Below are 22,103 nucleotides of genomic sequence, written 5' to 3' on the forward strand. Positions count from 1 at the left end.
GCCACATGACACGGAAGCTGTACACCGGCTCCCTTGGCCAATAAAGCGAGATGAGCGCCGCAACCCCAGAGTCAGCCATGACTGGACCTAATGGTCAGGGGTCCCTTTACCCTTTACCTTTAGCAACTCTCTGCACCTGTAATAAAATACAGTTCCTAGGGTTCTTGGGGAATAAGCGAAAGATTGCACAGATTTGCATGTTTGGATGTGTGCACTGAATCTGTGGAACAGCCACTTCCATGAAGTTCTTTGCAACTCTGCTTTGGTTTCATTCTAGGCCTGCTACTTTCTTTCTTTTTATTGACCCACTTAGATATTAAGAGAAAGCAGCTGATTAGAAACACTGGGTGTGTTTTTTTCATGGCAAGCGGCATCAACATGAAAACAGAAGAGGACAGAGGAAAGACAGTGTACGGGTAAAGCTACATCAGGAGGAGTTTCATTAACCTTGCTGGCCCACCATAATTCCAAACGTCAGCAGGTAATCAAGAACTTACTGACATCATCAATGAATGGAGAGAAGAGCTCTCCTAAGGGACCAATCTTTTCTCTCAGGATGATATATATGCTTACCCCACCACAAGGGGTTTACTATGCTCAGTGCTCTGGAAGCAAGCAGTAATGTCAGCCGTTGCCTTCTACCATTGAAATGCATGTTTTCAACTGCTGGGGTGAATGATTTATATTAGCAGTAAAAACATTTATATAAATGAGAGGAAGTTTGACTGCATTATTAGTCAAAAGGACAGTCAGTCATTAGCAGTCTCCTCATGTACAACAGTTGGGCTTATCCCACTTCACTACTTTTTTTTTATCAGCCATACAGTGGTGGTGGAGGAGAATACAGGAATAGAAACTTCTTGCTGTTAAGCTTTTTTTCCTGTGCTGTGTACTTAGTCTGGCTGCTTAACCCTATATGTATTTACCTGGCAGCAAGCCCCTGTTGTACTCAATTCAATTTACAGTGCATAGACTTGCACTGCAAATCAGCTTAGGTTTGATGGAAAGTAAGTTTGTAGGCTTTCACCCTGCTCCAGTTAAAAGCAGACTTCTGTACACACATCCTAGCTGGACCCGGGATCCAGCTGCCTGGATTGTAGACTTATAGTCCCATTCTGAAAATCAGCATTTGCAACAAGCTGTGGCAGAGTCCAGAGGAACCGAACAGAAGCTTCCCTCGTAGCAACAAAGCAGATCAGGGCTTAGGATTGTTCTGTGATTTTATTTATAATGAAAGCTTGTGCAGTTTTAATGTGGGAGTACCTGACTTTAATTAAACAGCAAAAATAATTAACCAATTGATGCTCAAAGCAGACCCATCGATTCCAGTGGGTCTACTCTGAGCATGACTCGGTCAGCTACAGTCCTTTACCTTCATATAGTCTAAAGTGCACAAAAATGCTTTTAATATCAGCAGTTAACTTGCAAGTCCTCCTTGAAATATATATCACATTTATTAATTTAACAAGAATGCTGCTAATTTAAAAATCAAAATATCCTTCCCCAACTGTGCTAATGATGTACATCACCTCTTGCGATAATGTTCCCACTTATTACAGTGTCCTTGAAAGTAATTTTGGGCATTTTAACCCATGCGCAAAGCAATCACTTAACAAAAGTAAAATAAAATTTTAAAAACCCTAGCACAGTATGTTATCATTATCCTAAGAGCTGGTTTATTTTAATCTCCAGTTCCTGGAGAATTCAGTGGGAGTTGATATTTTTCAACAGAAGAAAGAAATGCATAGTTAGGTGGGGATTATTATTTCTTAGTCACCCTTGGGCCACATTCACACCATACATTTAAAGCACTATGATACCTCTTGAAGCAGTCATGACTCCCCCCACCCCTGAATTCTGGGTATGAATGTGGCTTTGGTGTATCTAAACCATCTTAGTCTCATCAGTAAATTTTAAGGGGCTTTATGTTTTGGTAGGAATGACATTCGTGCAACTGGCCACTTCTATTTTCATGAAAAGGTAGGTCACATGTGGAAGGGCCCAACTGAAACTTTTCCTGTTATTTTGTTCACTGTGGCACTTTGTTAGGTCAGAAGGAACACACAAGAAACTTCTGGGTGCTCTCTTCTCCTGATGCAAAGTATTGGCGGCCTTCTGCTGTAAGATGGCTAACCAAACTTAAAGTTATATCTTCTGTTTAGACGTGTTGCTCTTCTGTTTAGACGTAATGCCTGCCCCAGATGGCTATCATAAATTTCCACTGTTGAGTTGCAGCAGGTGTCAAGAAGTGAAGAAGCCATTTCAAAGTGAGTAGCAGATCTCTCTGCATTCTTCACGAGCAAATTCTGGCTGGGCCTAAGGAACAATTTAGGAGGAGATGGCAACCTCTTAACAGACCAATGTAATGTAGTCATGTAGATAATCAGGAAACTAGCAATATCCTGGTTCCCAGCTCTTCTGTCTTAATTTCTTTAAAGCCCAGCTGAATGGGCACTGATGGTTATACAAACAAGGAAGGAACCCAATTTCCAAACACTCTAGATGATGGCTGTTTTAGGGAGCCATGACTGAAGGGATGCAATTCTACACAAACAAATAAAGAAGAAAAAGGACCCATATAAACCATTTCCCATGAAGCAAGGACCATCCAAGGATGGATGACAGTGAAGTCCCTGGAGCATATTCTTCTGGATATAATCTTTGTTGTCCTAGAGTACATAATAAGCAAAGCTTCATTTGCCATATGCTTTCCTTATTCCCAAATGCCAGCAGCAATTTAACTTTGCAATGAACTCAAGTGCTAAGACACCAAAATGTGGGTTTTATTGAAGAGACTTGGGTAAGTTAGTAGTTGATATCCTTCCATTACAATTCTGACACTAATTTTCACTTATAATCGTTTCCGCCTGAAACAGGCCCACAAACAGACTTGTGCGTTCCTCCCTGACACATGACTTACTGTGGCATTAAATGTGTTTAAATTGTTTTCCTCTGCTGCTGTAGTGCTGACCCCTTTATTCTGTAAACAATTTGTTCTCTATATATTTAGGTTTCGTCTTCTAAATTGTGAGAAAATGAGCCTGGGATCTTTATATTTTAATTGTATCATCAAAGCCCATTGAGGATACGATAAAGTAACCAGAAGTTAAATTATCAATAAGAGTCATTTATTTTGCATTTTTTATTTTTAAAGAATACTTATGAGAATTGTGATAAATTAGCAGTGACAAACTACGTCTTGCAGGCCAATTTTGTGTGGAGAGTTTAATTAAACATTGCAGCTGTTTATCTCTATGGTGATTACATTTTCATATGTAAATTACATGTATTAAGATCAAGATACTTATGTAAATGTCACTTGCCTTAATGTTTTGTGTTCCTGTTATTAACATCTAACCATCAGCTTGTAATCTGCTGGTATTGCATTTCACCAGCATGCACGACATGACTAAAATAAGTAGATTTAGATCTTAATAACAAACAAGTTTTTAAAGAGAGCTACGGCTTACTATGTAATTGAGATGTAGAGAGATAAAAAATAATAATAAAAAATAAAAATAGCCAAATAGGAACTGCTGTTTATTTCTGAATACCATTGGTTAGAACTCTTCCATTCATTAAACACCACCCATCTGCCTGCTAACAAATGCTTAAGACAAGTAAATCATGTGTGGCTCCAGATATTGAGGAGCAAATACTAATCTAAGAGGCGGGCAGGCACTGATGCCAAGGCCCACTCAGAGCTCAGGATGTGCCACTTTGTTTTCAAAGCTGTGTAACAAGTTATAATGTTACATTGATGGACAGCTATGGAATTTTGAGGCTCCCGTTATCCCTTATAAAGCTTATCATAAGGCTGACTCTAAGCACAAAGGAGTTAAGCACTTCTAAGTCTTAGTGGTTTCAATGGGAGAGTTGATTGCATAGTTAAGTGCTTAAGTTTGGTTGCCTTATGCCCAGTGCCGAATTTACGTATAAGCTAAACAAGCTATAGCTTAGGCCCCACTCTCTAGGGGGTTCCGAAAAATTTAAAGTAATAAAAACTGGATGTACATTTCCAAATTATAAGATAAAAAACAAATAAAAATGCCTTAGATACCTATTAGTCCATAAATTTGTTGTTGTTTAGTCATTTAGTCGACTCTTCGTGACCCCTTGGACCAGAGCACGCCAGGCACTTCTGTCTTCCACTGCCTCCCGCAGTTTGGTCAAACTCATGCTGGTAGCTTCGAGAACACTATCCAGCCATCTCGTCCTCTGTTGTCCCCTTCTCCTTGTGCCCTCCATCTTTCCCCATATAGCATATATTCAACACAAAAAAAACAGTGACAATTTGTTGTTGACAAAGGACAGCTGGACATATAAAGGGCCCCATTACCTACAATAGCTTAGGGCCTCATTAAACCTAAATCCGGTCCTGCTTACGATATGTCCCATGTCATTGATGATGTCCTCTGGTTTCCTGGCCAGGTCCACTAACTGCCCTAGTGCTTCAGGAATGGTGAAAGGTGGTAGATCTTCTACAGCATCTCCTCCTCATGATCATATGAATCATATGTTCATAATGCTATCTTTATTAAACCACTAGATAGATGATAGATAGATGATAGATAGATAGATAGATGATAGATAGATAGAGATAGAGATGATAGATAGATAGATAGATAGATAGATAGATAGATAGATAGATAGATAGATGATAGATAGATAGATAGATAGATGATAGATAGATAGATATAGATAGATATAGATAGATAGATGATAGATAGATAGATAGATAGATAGATAGATAGAGATAGATAGATAGATAGATAGATAGATAGATAGATAGATAGATAGATAGATATAGATGATAGATAGATAGATAGATAGATAGATAGATAGATAGATAGATAGATAGATAGATGATAGATAGATAGATAGATAGATAGATGATAGATAGATAGATAGATAGATAGATAGATGATAGATAGATAGATAGATAGATAGATAGATAGATAGATAGATAGATGATAGATAGATAGATAGATGATAGATAGATAGATGATAGATAGATGATAGATAGATAGATAGATAGATAGATGATAGATAGATAGATAGATAGATAGATAGATAGATAGATGATAGATAGATGATAGATGATAGATAGATAGATGATAGACAGATAGATAGATAGATGATAGATAGATGATAGATAGATAGATAGATAGATAGATAGATAGATAGATGATAGATAGATAGATAGATAGATAGATGATAGAAGAATGATAGATAGATAGAAGAATGATAGATAGATAGATAGATTTGCTTTTTTAATCAAGTGGTCTATAAATTTTGTTTAAGAACATGAGAAGAGTCCTGGGAATTTCCCTCTGAATTATTCCCAGGTGTCAAAAAAGACTATTTATGTATGCTGTGATTGTGGCGCATGTTTTGTTAGCCCCCAAATGGAAAACAAGCTACCTCTCAACCAAAGAAGAATGGCAACTTAAACTGATGGAATACGCGCAGCTTGCAGATTTCACATATAGAATAAGAGAACAAGAGGAATGTATGTTTAAAGAAGACTGGAAGGTGTGTTCATTTAAAAACGCTGTTAGCGTTAAGATAAATTCAGTGATAATAAGTTTTGATGGATGTAACAATGGATTACTGAATGGTTTAGTTTATGTAAAATATGCAGGGATGTATGGTAAGCAAAATGTACCACGGAAAGAGAAGGGAAGTCATTGATTTAAAGTTGTTTAAATGAATATTTTGAAATCAGATAATGATAATCAGATAAATCAGATAATATAATAAAAATTGTGTGTGTGTGTAACATGAGAAGAGTCAGACCAAAAGCCCATCACAGTGCCCAACCACATGCCTATGGGATGCTTGAAAGCAGGACTTGAGTTTCCTCACCAATTTAGAGTCATACTGCTTTCAATAGTGGGGGTAGAATTAAAAATAAGAATAATAGTAATGAGTATGGAATCTCTTACAGCCTCCAAGAGGATGTGATTAAGTGGGGCCCAGCCATGGCATCTCAGCTGGCTACCCAGAAATAATTTTAATCCCTTAAAATGAAGACACTCAAAACGGCCATAGAATGTTTCAATATCGCCTTCTTTCAGACCAGTACAGGACAGATAGCACAGTTGCATTTTCAAGGATTACAGACGTCATCATGTTTTCCCAGCTTGAAAACTCCTTGAAGAATTAACTTCAATTATCCATGGGGGGGGGGGGGACAATTATTTTTCTTTTAATTATTTAAAATAATTATTAATTTTTAATAGACAATGATCCCACTTAAGCTATTCGAATCATTTCAATAATTATCCATTACAACTCACAGTCTCAAGTTTGTCTCTGGCACCCGAGCCCCCAGATCGGTTTTATACTCAAAACAATTCATCCGATCGCATCTGGGCAGTCAGGGAGGTGGCAACAACTTGAGACTCTCCCCAAAAGATGTCAGTACTGTCAGCTTCGACTGCAGATCACCTGTTTGTTATGAAAGAGGAAGTGTGTCATTAATCAGCCTCCCCCCTCCCCAGGTGGGTAATTGGCATTGCTACAGGTGACACTAGGACTCTGATAACAATCTGCTTAATAGTGTGCATGTGGTTAACAATATGCATTCCTCCCCAGGCACTGGATATGGGGTTGTCACAAACATATACATCATCCTTTTGCATGCATTGGACGGCATCCAGTACGGCAATCCACACAGGCAAGCCTGTTTCTGTGCATGGACCCCCTTTGCTGCCCTTGGTCAACAGTGTCTCTGTGCTCTCAATGTGGGGAGGGAAATCAATATTTTTTTCCAGTTCATGTTGAATGTGTTCAATCATAGATCCATTCTACCTTATTTCGGCATTAATCTGGATTTTCTTTTTCTTTACATGAAAAATCTCATTTAAATACATTTGAAATAGTAGTTTAAATGTAGTTGCTCTAAAAAATGTGCATTTCTAAACTTATTTTGATACTTTTCTTTTCTTTTTAGTCGAGGAACCTTCTGGATGTTTGAAATCCAGCGAAGGTCTAATTCATACATTTATTTGGAAGAACATCCAGTCCATTCCAATTCCCTCCAGATGTTTTGGGCTACAACCTGCATCAACCTCAGCCAGCATGGCCAGTGGTTGAGAGATCGGGAGTACCAGCTCCTAGGGGCTGAGCCTTTGGGGGGGGGCAATAACATCGGGCAGGCCCAATATTAAAAAAAAAATCAGGGGGCGGAGGAGGCCAAGCCTGGAGCCAAGCATGGCACAGCTTCAGTGGCTGGCTCCTCCTCTTCCTGCCAGACAGGAAGGAGGATGGAAGCAGACCCCACCAGTGGCAGTGGCAGGAGCAAGAGGAGGAGTCAGGCAAGCACCAGAGAGGAGGAGGAGCTGCCAGCCATTGACGCCGCACTGCCACGGCATTCAGCTCCACCCCCTGGCTCCTTCCGAAGTCCTGACACTACATCACGCATTGCTGTGTGATGTCACAAGCATGACATCACACACCCCAATCCCCCTCACAAGTTGGCACCTCTGTCAGGGATGATGAGAATCATGGTCCAAAACATTACATGACTTCGGGTTGGGAAAGGCTGTTCTTGGGAGGTGTGGATCAGGCCAGTTTTTGAAAAGTTTGCAAAGATAGAATTCCTCAGGCATCTCTTCCTAGCAAGGATATCAGAATTTGGAGCTATGTTGTTAATTAGATTAATCCCCACCAATAAAACAAAGTAGAAAATCAGAGCTAGACAGTAGCACCATAAAGACTAAGAAGTGGGGCGGTGGAAGAGAAAATGGATATATACTCTACATACATGGCTGTAATCAATAATGGGAGAAAACACTGAATGTTTTATGAGGTATTTGCAAATTGTTACATTGCTGTAAAGATGGTGTGATTGTCTCAGTAGCTCTTAAATACAGATATATAATGATGAAGTTTACCAAGCAACAATTTTGCTTAAAAAGAAAGCATTTAATAAGAAAGGGCTTTCAGGGTAGTTTTGCCGTAAAATGTATTTTATTCCTTTTTGTTCTGTCTACTGAAAATAATGACCTGGAATAACAACGACCATTAGATTACTTTAGGTGAGTAGCCACTATAATTACCAAAAGTTAATTAGAATTATTAAGATAACAATTCCCATTCATGTTATCCTGACATTTAATAGAGGAGCCCAACACTCTGTCTTATTCATGAGTACTGCTAGGCTGTTTTAATGGCTTGCTTCCCTTACCAAATTAAATGTTGATGGATTGTCCTCTCAGAGTGTGCGGGCTCTCTGAGCAATATTTATTATTGACCCTAAAAACTAAACTACAAGGAAGGCCCATAAACAATTGCTTGTCTCAAGTGTGCAGTAAACAACTTTTGAGTTCATTGCAGGCTCATTTTCTTCCTCGGGAAATGGTTGTAGCATCAGTTTTGTGATGCTGCTCTTGCTTTGGGCAATAAAAGTCGAAGAGAGAATGGGGACATCACTTCCTCTTTTAAGCAGGAACAATATGGCAGACCAGACACAATACCAGGCTGATGCTACCATTGTACCTTTTGGTAGGTGTGAACTAGGGATGGATGAAAAATGTGATTTGAATTTATACTTCTTGAACAATGCTGGGACTGAAACAAAATTAACCATAGATCTCCATGCTTCTCTGAATTTTGTGTTGCAGTTCTTCAACCAACTAATGTGAACAAAAAAAAATGTTAGATGAAAATGTGCATAAAATGCACATATTAGTGTGCATTGTATTAGGGGAAAACTATACAAAAAAAAATGTGATAGGAGAAATTTGCACTAGAATGCTGACCAATTTCCATGATGATTTTTTTCAATGGCTGCTCTCCCAATTCCAGGGTGGGCAGTGGTTTCAGATCCCCCATCTGGGGAGGGTGTCGAAAAGCTTGTCGCCTCATTGCCAGCCATTGGGGTCATTCCTGATCGGCTGCAAGGGATCACGCAATACCCTGCCAAACTCCAATTTTGAATCTGGCCAACAAGGGCCGTCTCAGGAGGTAGAGCTTTGGCAGTGGACCAGAATGGTTTTCACTCTGGGAATAAAAGCAGGCTGCACTTTGGCTCAGCAGTGCAGTCGTCGGAAGAGCAAAACATATGCTGCTCTTTATGCACCAAGCATGATAACCTCGTTTTGCTTCCTTTTGCACCTTGTATGATGACCTTGCTATAGTGGCTGTGTTCGGAGCCGGGAAGGGATTTGCCTGCAGACTAACCCCCTTTGGAGGTTTTGCCTTCCTCATAGTAAACATCAGAACTTCAGGCGGGTAAGGCATTGAGTGGAATCTTTAGTCCAATCCCAGATTCAGCATGAATTGGTGCATCACCCCCAACCTCTCAGAATACCCGGGTAAAGGGGTCTAAGTGGAAGTCTCTGTTCAGAAGCCAAGTGGAGGCGCAGACAAGCCACAGAACTTCCAACAGCAGTCGGGTTGGGGGGCAACTTAGTTGACCTGTGTCTTGAGGTAGCCCATAACCAGGCATGACCCTGTTTTATTTTTTTTAAAAAAGATATTTATTAAAGTTTTAAATATTAATGCAATAAAAATCAAAAAGAAAAAAGAAAAAATAACAAAAATACAAAAATAAAAATAATTAAAAACACACAAAGTTTCCATTACTTATTTTCCATTAACTTATTTCCCAGACCTCCTCGTACCTCCCTTTTTTGTATTCCAATTCAGATTGTTAGTTCAGCAAATCCTTATCAATAAATTTTAACCTGCTTCTAGACCTTTTTTCCATATTCTCTTAAAACATTACAGCTGGAAAGCACTTAATTTCTATCTGACATTGTTCTAACATTCATTAATTTTGCAATATTTCTGTAAATAGTCTTTAAATTTCTTCCAATCTTCTTCCGCCGACTCTTCTCCCTGGTCTCGGATTCTTCCAGTCATTTCTGCCAATCCCATATAGTCCATCACCTTCATCCAGGCATGACCCTGTTAAACCTTCAGCCATTAGGTGAGAGCATGATGCAGGACACACACCTAGTGCCTAAGCCAAAGCCTACCTACACCTACAATCAATAAAGCTGTGGCTAATTTTCAATCCCAGAAAGTTGGTCAAGTTTGTTCCACCTACCATTGCTTAACGTTTTCGCTCTTGGGGATGGGATGCTGAGAGTGGGTTCAGAATGAGAAATTTTAGTGAAATTTTCATGGGTGAGGTGAAGTTGTCTGCAACACTTCCCTTATTTTTGAAGTAGACATAGGGTAAGTGGGGTTTTTTTGTTTGTTCCACACACCATTTCTTGGGTGGCCTGCAGCCTCCCATGGGGGTTTTTCAGATCAGGAAGCATGGGAATGGGGGAGGCTTCAGAGTGTGGAGGAAGTGTTTACTAGAAAGAAAGAAAAACATACCACTCTCGACCACCCACAACTCAAAATCCCACACTGACCAAAATTCTAACTTAAAATTAAGTGTCTTGAGAATGAGGTAGAGAAATGAAAATGGAGGACAGATCTAAGCACAGCGCTAGGTCCTTCTGATGATTAGAATGACCTTTAATAGTTGGGTAAAAAAAAAGGATTTTCGCAGCTCTGTCTTTTTTCATCCCTATACCTGAAAATATTTCCATCTTTATCACAACTATTAAAGGTTTTGTCTTGTCACCATGATTCTCTCACTGAAATGCATTCTTTTTGCCAATCATTTCAACAGGTAATACCCATGAACGTCTCCCGATAAATAGTGATTGGTGATATTTAATGGAGATACAAATGACGCAGACAAAACCCATCATAATCACATATTCTAAATTGGATATATATATATAGGTTGCTTACAAAAGTGTCATCATTACTAAAATGCCCTAAAAAGAGACAGCTGCAATAAAAACCTAATTAAAAGCCATTTTACTCTGTGATTAATGATTCAATTTATCATACTGATTATATGATTAATCGTTTACAACCCCTTTTTGATTAAAGAAACCAATCACAATTGGATATTGGAGAGCTGATTTTTGTCATTTTTCCAAGATGTTTTTGATGTGAATGGTCAAAAATATTACATGCATCGATCTTCAGAGTAGCTGACTGGAGAGGGTTGAGGTTTTCGTTGTCATTTTCTGAGCGTGCATTCCAAATTTGGATTTAGTTTTTGCCCTCTGAAATGATGTCATCCTCAGTCAATTTAGATTTTAATATAAGTAAATAATAGTGTACCCATTCCTGTTTTGCAGGCGGTTAGACTACATGACCCTCATGGTTCCTTCCAACTCTACGATTCTATGAAACTGCCTCTACGATTCTATGAAACTGGGCAGTATCCAGCTTTAACAGAAGGGCACCTACAATCCAGATATTTCATTGTGGGTGGAAAATGGATTCGTTTTGCCAATAATTTGTACATTTGTCTTTAAGTGCTTTTAATGCTTTGTATATGTTTTTATTTTATTCTTAATTGCATTCTTTTACTGCTTCATCATTTGCTGCACTGAACTCCTTTGGGAGAGGGCTAATAATAATAATAATAATAATAATAATAGCGGGACATGAGTGGCGCTGTGGGTTAAGCCACAGAGCCCAGGACTTGCCGATCAGAAGGTCAGCGGTTCGAAGCCCCACGACGGGGTGAGCTCCCGTTGCTCCCGTTGCTTAATAATAATAGCTGTTGTCCTCCTGCATCATCCCAGGATCTTAGGACAGAGATAGCACTGTGCCTGAACTAAAGTCCAGACCTGAAAATGGAGCACTTATCTCCCATGACAAGAGCTCCTTTCTCAGAGCCCTATTCAGAAGGAGAGGCAGAAGGCAAGAACGAATCAATGTATGCTTCATGCCAGGGCTCTACTCATGGTCTCAGATAGGTTGGAATCACAGGACCAGCAATAAAACTGTTGCTGTCTCATGCACTCCTGGAGCACTGTCCCCTCCTTCATCCAGTTTTAGATGTTAGATTAAGATACATTTGTTTTCTCAAGCCTATGAAAACTGAATGCTGGATTGCATGGACATTGTGGGTTGTTGTTTCCTTATTTCAGTATTTTGCTTTCTTGATATATATTGGCTTTATGGCTTCAGTATCAATCTTTGTATTTTAATATATTGCTATTTACCATCCTGGGATCCCTTGTTATTGTTATTGTTGTTGTTGTCATCATTTTATTTTCAGTTGTAGTTCTGCAGTCATGTAACTTCCTCTCTGGAGAGGCTGGACTGGCACTTGCATGCCAGGACAATGCATTTTTTGTTTATTGCAGCCTTCAAATACTTTAGCTTGATTTTAGCATCTCTGCCTTGTGCTGCATTAAGGTAATTTTAGAAATTTTAGAAATGTAGAGCTGGAAGGGACCACGAGAGCCATCTCATCCAATCCCCTGCAATGCAGGAATTTCATCATGCAATTCTCCACACAATCTAAAACCCTGCCGGATCCTACTTAGCTTTGCAATTGTGCTAGCGGTTTTATTGCTGCACCTCTAGTAGATGTTGGTTGTGTAGGTATTGCGTCAGCTATGATATCAAATGATATAGGGTGGTTTGCAACTGTTGTTAATAAATGCATTGCATAAAACTATTCAGATGCTGCCTCTCTGTTGGCCCAGTCATGACTTCTGCACAGCTCCTTTTGTTTTGTCTGGCTCTGGACAGCTTCCCTGCTGATACAGCATCCTTTGACTTGGACCTCCATTTTCTGCTCTTGCCTTGTTGGACAGCTCCCCAAGCATGCTGGTACAAGAGGGAATCTACGCAAACTGCTTAGGGTTGGTGGAGATGGTCCATTGCTTCAGAATCATCAGATCCAGACATCACATCAAGTTACCTATAAAATGATTTCTTAAAATGCGCATTAGGCAAAGAATTACTAGAAGAAAAGATATATGCTTTTTACAAGCAACCTATGCCACCACACTCAGGCGCTGGTTTGGTACTCTAGTGAAAAAAAGTGCAATAGTTAATGGATGTATTATGGAACTGAAATGATAACAAATGGAAAGATTTATTCCACATGTCAAGAGATCCACTTTGGGAAACCATTTTAACGCCCTTCCAACCTGTTTCATTAAAGAAAAGGATCCAAATAACAACCCATCCAATTGCCCTGCTGACTGCCTCACAGTCATCTCTTATGTGTTTAGCTTCTACACAAGACCATGGCTTTTAGCATAGTGGCACCAGTAATTTGAAACACTGTTCCTATGGAAATCAGACAGGCACCTACAATCCATATATTTCTTTGTGGATTGAAAATGGATTTGTTTTGCCAAGAATTTGTAAAGAATTAATTTGAGTCAGTGTTTGTCATTTGTTCTGCATGGTATGGTTTTGTTTTATGAATGTTTCTACTCTACATTGCCCTGATATTTTTTAATGAGTTGTTGGTTTAGAAATATTCTTGAAAATAAATAAAATAAATACAATGGGAGGACTAAGGGATTGTTCTGTCAAAGGAAGCAGGTTGCTTGCCAGGCAAAACCATCAGCCCTCTCCTCCTGTTGCACTTATAGGGGTTCTCATGATCCCACTGGCCCAATCAGAGAGGGCACATAGGGGCAGGAGAGGGGGAAAGTCAAATTGTGAAAGTGAAAGTCCTTGTGTAGGGCTGCCACTGACCATTAGCTGAATCCTACCCAATGTTCCTATAGGAATGCAGGTGGCATTCCTATAGGAATGCAGGACTTGCCGATCAGAAGGTCGGTGGTTCGAATCCCCACAACGGGGTGAGCTCCCTTTGCTCAGTCCCTGCTCCTGCCAACCTAGCAGTTCGAAAGCACGTCAAAGTGGAAGTAGATAAATAGGTACCGCTTCGGTGGGAAGGTAAACGGCATTTCCATGCACTGCTCTGGTTCGCCAGAAGCGGCTTAGTCATGCTGGTCACATGACCCAGAAGCTGTACGCCGGCTCCCTTAGCCAATAAAGTGAGATGAGCGCTGCAACTCCAGAGCCGTTCACAACTGGACCTAACAGTCAGGGGTCCCTTTACCTTTTACCCAATGTTCCTAGAAGGGATGAGTCCTTTACTACTTCACACAACAGCAGTCACCTACTTTTTGGTGGTGGTGGTGAAGAAGAAGAAGAGGAGGAGGAGGAGGAGGAGGAGGAAGAGGAGGAGGAGGAGGAGAAAGAGGAATTTGAAAGACAACCCTTGAAGCCACATAAGAATGAGTAAATACTTTTGTGTGGAGAAGGGGGTGTCTGAAGTCTGCACATTGCAGCAGAAACAGGACAAGGCTGACTCAGAAAAATTACAGAAGTGCAACCAACCCGAATTAGACTGAACAGTCCATTCCTAGTTGTCACAACAGGTAACAGGTGCCTTTCTACACACAGACACACACATGTACACAAAGCTGAATAATCTGCGCTACGCTAAAAGCACACAGCACAACAGCAGTCAGGTCGCATTAGTGTGCTTTGCAAATCTCCATGGCAAACCTAAGTAGAAGGTGCCCGAGTTGTTACCAACATGCAGGGGGGAAATTGTGTGTTGTCATCACAAAATCGGTACCGATTAGGTCTATCGTGAATGGCTTTGAATGTATAATTGGTGTATGCACCAGATTCAGAAGAAAACCCAATACATTTTACAGCAACCATGTCAAAAACAAGGAAACACCCATCACACTCACATCACACAGGACAGGAACAGATTCAGCAAATTTCCCATATAAAGCTACACTTCAGGAAGAAATGTAGCAAGAATCCTTTCCCTGACAGACTAATTTTAAGTGTACATGGGGATTTTTTTTAGGGAGGAGAAGGCTGTTCGATATATGATTCCCCTGCCTGCAGCCTGAAATAGTACACCCCCAGGAATGTTGTACCACCTGATTTGTGTCTCTGTGTGTCTATCAGCCCTTAAAAGCATTTGCTCATGCAAACATGCACAGTATGAAAAACAGGCTTCTAATGTTACTGTACATTACATGCAAGTATGCGAAAGGCCTATTCTCATGGCACAATGAAAGGGAAAGTGGGGGAGGGGGACTCCAGCTTACAATATTAAGCTGAAGTCAATGCCTTCATTAGTGCTTTGCAGACAAAGTATAGAAAGGCATATGGAGTTGAAGTGATATTGCTAGTTCACCGTAATATGATTATTTGATGGAACTAATAAAACAGGATCTTTGCACACAGCATATGCAGAGTGGAAGGTCTTGTTTTCAGTGTTGTGTTCCTGAAAAGCATGCTTGGGTCATAACAGGCTGTGTGCCTATGTGGATTGGAATGTGACATGAGCACAGAGGATCAGAATGTGCTGAGTAGGTGTATCTTTTGAGAGATGCTTCTTATAGCACCATTGCTATACTGGATTCCTTATTGCGAGTAAATACTGTGCTTGAAAATATAATACAGAATTATTATTATAATAATGATCATGATGATACACACCTTCAGGAATGCTCCTCGCATGTCCTTGGTTCTGCATAGAGCATCTTCAAGCTGTCAAGTCAAATGTAATTTTTCATTCAATCGCAAAAGAATTCTATTAACAGTTAATACTTTTTCTTTTTTTAAGGTAAGAAGCAAAGGAATGCAACACTTCCAAAGGGTAGCAAAAGAAACAAATACTCCCCGTGTAACCAGACTACCAAACTCACAAAACATTCATCAATTGCATGCTACATTACAGGACTGAAAAACCTTAAAATAAAATCAATTCTGTAATTTTTATCTTTTATTTCACAGAAATATAATTCTGTGGCTTTTAGTTAAGTCAGCTAAATTAGACTGGTGCATTCAGAGTGTTCAAGCAAATAGCCCTTGTGCACTGATGGGATTGTTCTGTGCCGTGATCACACACAGCAGCAATGCCCTCTCCAGACACACATTCAGCAGCAAGTGATCCCGTACGTGTACAAATAGATGTATGGCTGGTACATGCTTAGGCATGGTGGTGCATGCTTCATTATGGGAGAGGAGTGGCCAGTAGGCTGAGCCCTGTTATCCTCTTTAAGCATTTGTGAACATTTATGGGGGGGTGGCAAGGCTCGTGTGAACTCTTCTAAAAACATTATGTGGGTCACCCAGTGAATTTAATGGATACCATATTCAAGATATACTGAGTATGATACTTCTACACATACACCATGTCATTAATGTATCAAATTCTCTGCCACCAAATGTTGGCTCAGAGGGCTTCAAAAGAACATCAAATAAATTATTGGAGGTTACAGCTGATGGCCATTAGAACTAAATGGAACATCCAGGCTCAGAGACAAATATCTCTGTTCACTGCTTATTTTCACACAAACAACAAATGAGAGTGTGGCCATGCTTGCTGGACCTATCCCACTATTATGTCCTCCCTGGATGCTATACCTCCCACTGTCCATGTTCCGATATAGATGTAATGTAGGGGTGGAGAATATTTGGTCCCACAGTTGATGTCACACTATATCCCCCATCACCCATGGCCATTGGCCATGCTGCCTGGGACTGACGTGATTTGTCTTCTAGCAACATCTGATGGGCCAGAGGTTCCCATCTCTAATCTAATGGATGAAGGTGCAATCTTATATCCTTTGATATTATATGTACGTCTTACAGAGGAGTGTGCAGAAAACCTGGGAACTGAAACGAACCTTCTTCTGGTGGATCCATTCCTGTGTATGCAAGGTAGCCCACCAGAGGAAGTGCCACAGAAATATTCAACCCATAAGTAGGCAGCCGCGACCTGGCAGATCTCTTCCCATCCATGACATCTTAGACCCTTCATGGATATCCAGCAATGATGGCTATATGCTCCGCCTCCGTGGTTGAAGGCAGTAAGTTTCTGAGTACTAGTTGCTGGAAGCCATGGGAAGAGAGAGTGATTTGTCCTCAGGTCCCGCTTGCAGGTTTCCCACAGGTATCTGGTTGGCCACTGTGGGAACAGGATACTGGACTAGATTTATTTATTTTATTTTTAAAATTTCTATACCGCTTTATATTTTTAATAAAAACCTCAAAATAGTGTACAGCATTAAATCAATAAAACTATAGCCGGGTGATGTTCCTCTGGCCTCATGAGGAGCCTCTTTTGTAGAGCTGGAGAGTGTGGGCATCGCCCCCTAGGCCAGGTGGAAAGGGACTTGCGGAGAGCAGCCTTCATGCCTCATAGCCATTCACATAGATGGGCCATTGGCCTGATGAAGCAGGTTCTACATATGATATTCTGGCTAGGAAGGGGTCCATTGCAGTGGCACTCAACCAACCAACCAACCAACCAAGGAGTAGGCACCAGTCTTTGCACAGCAAGGGTGAAAGGCTTGGTGATCCAGACTTATTTCTGGTTGGTACCACTATTGCATATATTCATCCATAAATCCATTCCACCTTGTTTCTGCATTAATTTGCACTGTATTTCAGAAACAAAATCTGCATGAAAATTCACCTTTACATGCCTATTTCTATGTGTATTCTAAGCTCTCAAAATACACGTTTCTAAATGTATTATCTCTCAAAAAGCATGTGTGTGTGTGTGTGTGTGTGTGTGTGTGTGTGTGTGTTTCAAATGTACTTTGCTACATTTTTGAGCTAAGAACTGCACTGGAACTTTGAGGAAGTGCAAAAGTCAATGACTAACTGAGTATCAATCTACAATCCCTCAAACATCCCTATGAAGAGAGGTTTGTCCACAGCAACAGGGAGGGCTCATAGGCTGCAAGATGCTAACCTAAAAATGATGCTTATGGGTATTGTCTTTCTGTTACTGGTTGCAAAGGGGGTGTTGCTGTTCCTGCTGGTGGTCTAGAGAATTGGCAGGGCCTAATAGCAGCAGGAAGCATGGGTGAGCTTCATTACGAGTTGCCCCCAGAACATGCCACAACCCTCTTTTATAGTATGTTCAGCTTGTTATGGATTTTAGGGTAGCCATATTTTGAACAGCAAAAAAGAGGACACATTTGCCGACTTCTACTTTTAACTATGGATCACTATGACAACTCTACTCGTGAAAAAGAGGACATGTCCTGGGAAAATAGGACATATGGCAACCCAGCAACCACCACCACTTATTCTGCCATGGAAAATATCTTGGTAGACATCAGCATTCTATATTGTCCTTAACCATCTATGATTTTTGTAGACAGGTGTCCTTAAGTTCCCTGAGCCATATATTAATTAATAGGATGCTATATAGGGGAAAGTGGTTTTAGGAATGTAAGACATATTAATCAAATCTCGAGAGGCGTTTACAAAGCTTTGCATTGTTTACCCTTGATGTTCCCTAGACCTTTTCTATAATAGGTTCCATGTTTTATTTATGTCTTTGTTGCCCGGATAAATTATTCCCGTGTTTCATGGAAACCACTAACCTAATGATGATTTGGAGCATTCATTCTGCCACCAGTGAGTCTGGCCAGAGCTTAATTTAGTGAACTTCTTCATTGAAAGAGAGAGAGAGAGAAAGAGAGTGTATGTTTATGTGAACTTTATGGAATCCTCCCCCCTCCTCTTCCATCTCAGGAGTAAAAAGGTTAGGCAGTGTGGCATGGATCCAAAAATGCACTGTTGAGCTATAAGAGCATAATGATTCTTGGCCAGCAGTTTGCCTTCCACCTCTGAAAAACCAGAAGTGATTGTATTTTGAAATTAATTGAAATTGAGATAACCTAGTCAATATAATAGTTTCGCCTTGCTTTTTGCGTATGTATAGAGAATAGCAGATAAAGAGTCCTGTGTTGTTACCACATGAGGGAGCTGTCTCCCCAAAAATCCACTGGCTCTGAAAAGAGTGCTGAGTTTAAACCAAGAATTAGAGGCAGAGAAGTGTTTTTAAGAGCAATGAAAGAAGCTTTAGTTGTGCATTGCTCCCTGTGGTGTAATGCACAATTTGGTCAAACAGATTTAAGACATGAATGCCAAATAATTGAAGAAGTTGCAAGGCATTTCATTTTTCCAATGAAAACAGGGACATTGTATTCTGTTATTAGGGACGCGGGTGGCACTGTGGGTAAAACCTCAGTGCCTAGGACTTGCTGATTGTATGGTCGGCGGTTCAAATCCCCGCGGCAGGGTGAGCTCCCGTCTTTCGGTCCTAGCTCCTGCCCACCTAGCAGTTCGAAAGCACCCCTAAGTGCAAGTAGATAAATAGGTACCGCTTTATAGCGGGAAGGTAAATGGTGTTTCTGTGTGCTGCGCTGGTGCTGGCTCGCCGGAGCAGCTTCGTCACGCTGGCCACGTGACCTGGAAGTGTCCTCGGACAGCTCTGGCTCCCGGCCTCTTAAGTGAGATGAGCGCACAACCCTAGAGTCGGACACAACTGGCCCGTACGGGCAGGGGTACCTTTACCTTTACTCTGTTGTTGTTGTTGTTGTTGTTGTTGTTGTTGTTGTTGTTGTTGTTATTACACCATCCATGTGACTGGGTTGTCCCAGCCACTCTGGGCAGCTTCCAACTTATATAAAAATATAATAAAATGTCAAACATTTTTTTAAAAACTTCCCTATACAGAGCTGCCTTCAGATGTCGTCTAAAGGTTGTATACTTATCTCCTTGACTCAGGAGTCGCATAACTCCATACCCATTTCTCCAATGAAAATAGGGATGTCCTAAGGAAAAGCGGGACATTCCAGGATCAAATTAGAAACAGAGACAGCTTCTGTAAATCCAGAACTGTCCCCGGAAAATAGGGACCCTTGGAGGGTCTGGACACCACGTTCTGAAATTCTGAATGTGAAAGAGAGCCCTGTTGGGGACAGTTGTTGAATGGAAGAACAGACGGAGGTGCAGATGAATTGCCAAAGGCTAGAGCAGGAATGGGAACCTGTGGTTCTCCAGATGTTGCCTCAAGCAGCATGGCCAGTGGTCAGGCATGATGAGATCTAGAGCCCAACAACATCTCATAGAGCCGCAGTTTCCCCACCCCTGGGCCACAGCTTTACCTGGCTTGCTAGCTACTCATTTTGTGAATTGCTGACAAACTCTTTGCCCAGTGAGAAAGCTGATGCTATGGCTATCGTGCAGGTACAGCTGTACTAGAGTTGTGGTGGAGACAATGTCTAATTCTATGCATGTTTACTCAGAAGCAAGGCCCGCTGAATTCAGTGGGGTTCACTCCTAGGATAGCATTGTAATCTGAAGCAGAAAGGTGAGATTACACCAAGGCTGAAAGAATAGCTGCATGTCTTCTTCAAGCGGTTAGCATAATGCAGTTGAATTATTTAATGCAATCTTTCCTTCTCTTGGAGAGATATCACTTTCACTTAAAAAAAGGCACAGATACCATTTCAAATGCCAAGGGTGATGAGTAAGAGATTTCTTTGTGGAAGCGAGATTTAGCAAGGTCCAAATGACTGTTCTTGGATAGTTACAAAGTTAAATTGGAAAAGGGGGGGTGAAGGACATTTCTTTATATATTTCTTAATTTTCCCACCCTCATAAGCTATAAAATGTATTCACCATTTACAGATGTCATTTAATGGCTCTTGCTTGTGAAATATTTTAGAAATATTGGAAATATTTTAGATCTGTGATGGATTTGACCCCTGGGCTACATTCCCTCCTGGGCAACCACTGGTGGGTGGGTCCAGGAGCAAAACATTGGGGAGGCCAAAGTGGGCAGTACAATGGGTATGGCCCTCATTTGAGTAAGTAGGTTACATTCCAGTCATGCAAAAGTCAGTTTTTGACCCACACACAGCTCCACCCAAGCAAGAAACATGATCACAGTTCAGGGACATATTAAAACCAGGAAAGGCATTTGGCCAGGGGGTGCAGCCTGAGAGAATGGCCTGAGGACAGTCCCAAGGCCTGAACACAGTGATCTGGAGGTCCACATTCAGCCCACAGGCCTCATTCCTGTTTTAAATAAATAAACTCTACCATTGTTTTCTGCAGAAAATGACTAGACCACCACCCCACATGTATTTGAAGAAATGCACTGCATTGAATGAGTTTGTACAGAAAGTCGTTCAGCAGACTGAGTCAGTTAATAGTCTAGTGATATATATACAGTAGGTGCTCCAATATGATGGGGTCACAAGCACAGAGTGACAGGGGGAGTGTTTCTGCCACCCTCAGCCTGCCTGAAGGGCTCAGGGGAGAAGTGGACCAGGCATCTAACTCTTAAATAGTTGGTCCTGAGCCCCCCTGGGATGCTCATCAACCCCCTCCTACTGATAGGCAACTTCCTGAGAGTTGTCCGCAAATGAAGGGTGAGGGCATCACATGGAAATGACATTGCAGAATGTACTTTGCAAGCAGCTTTGATTAGTAAGCCATTGAAGACAGGACAATTCCGCTTGCAAGTCTGTGCCTGGCAGTTGGTGTGATAGCAACCACACACCCCCACATTAACAACAATGCTAATGCTAACAGCAACAGTGATCAGAACCAGGAACAACAAGCATGGCTATGAGACAATATTGAATAACTCATGGAAATTACTTGATTGGTTTCCTTGAGGATATTTGCTGACCAAAGACCATTGGCAGGTCTCACCAAGTTCAGATAATCTACAGCAAAAGCATTAACGTATTAAAACATTAAAAATCAATCAATTCAATTCCCGGTTTAAAAACTGGCACATACAGCATTTAAAACCCAGCAGAAATAATCTGCTTGAAGGCCAAGAAACTTCATCTGGGAGAATGTAAAGTTCTTCACCTGGTGCCAAGAGGATATTAAGGTTGGTGCCTCATTAGGGAGAGTATTCCACAATTGGAGCACCACCATCATCAAACAGGTCCTCACCCGCCTCACCTCTTTAAACAGGGGAATTTGAACCATGAAAACTCCAATGAGAATCTCAAGATCTAGGAAGGTATATGCAAGAGGAGGACATCTATTAGGTAATCTGCCCACATGCCAATTAGTGATTTAGAAGTTAATTCAAGCTCTGAACTAGGCCCAGATTGGAAGCCAGTTCAGATGATGGGCAACCTCATTGACCTGAGGTCATCTGGAGTTTCCAGACCATTTTCAAAGGCAGCCCCACATATAAGCCATCATGGGAATCTAACCAGGAGGTTACCAGAGCATGGATAACTGTAAAAAAGTTATCTTCCCAGACAAGATCACTGTTGGGATATCTGTCAAAATGGATAAAAGGCCATTTGTGCCACGAAGGCAACCTATGCTTTGATTGACAATGCTTGATCCAACAACTCTAAAACTACAAGCCTGTTTCTTTAGGAGGTGTGAAATCCATCAAAAACATTTAACCACTTAACGAGACAGAGGAACCACTCTTAGAA

The sequence above is a fragment of the Podarcis gaigeae genome, assembly GCF_964106915.1.
Source record: "Podarcis gaigeae genome assembly, chromosome: 1".
NCBI lineage: Eukaryota > Metazoa > Chordata > Lepidosauria > Squamata > Lacertidae > Podarcis > Podarcis gaigeae.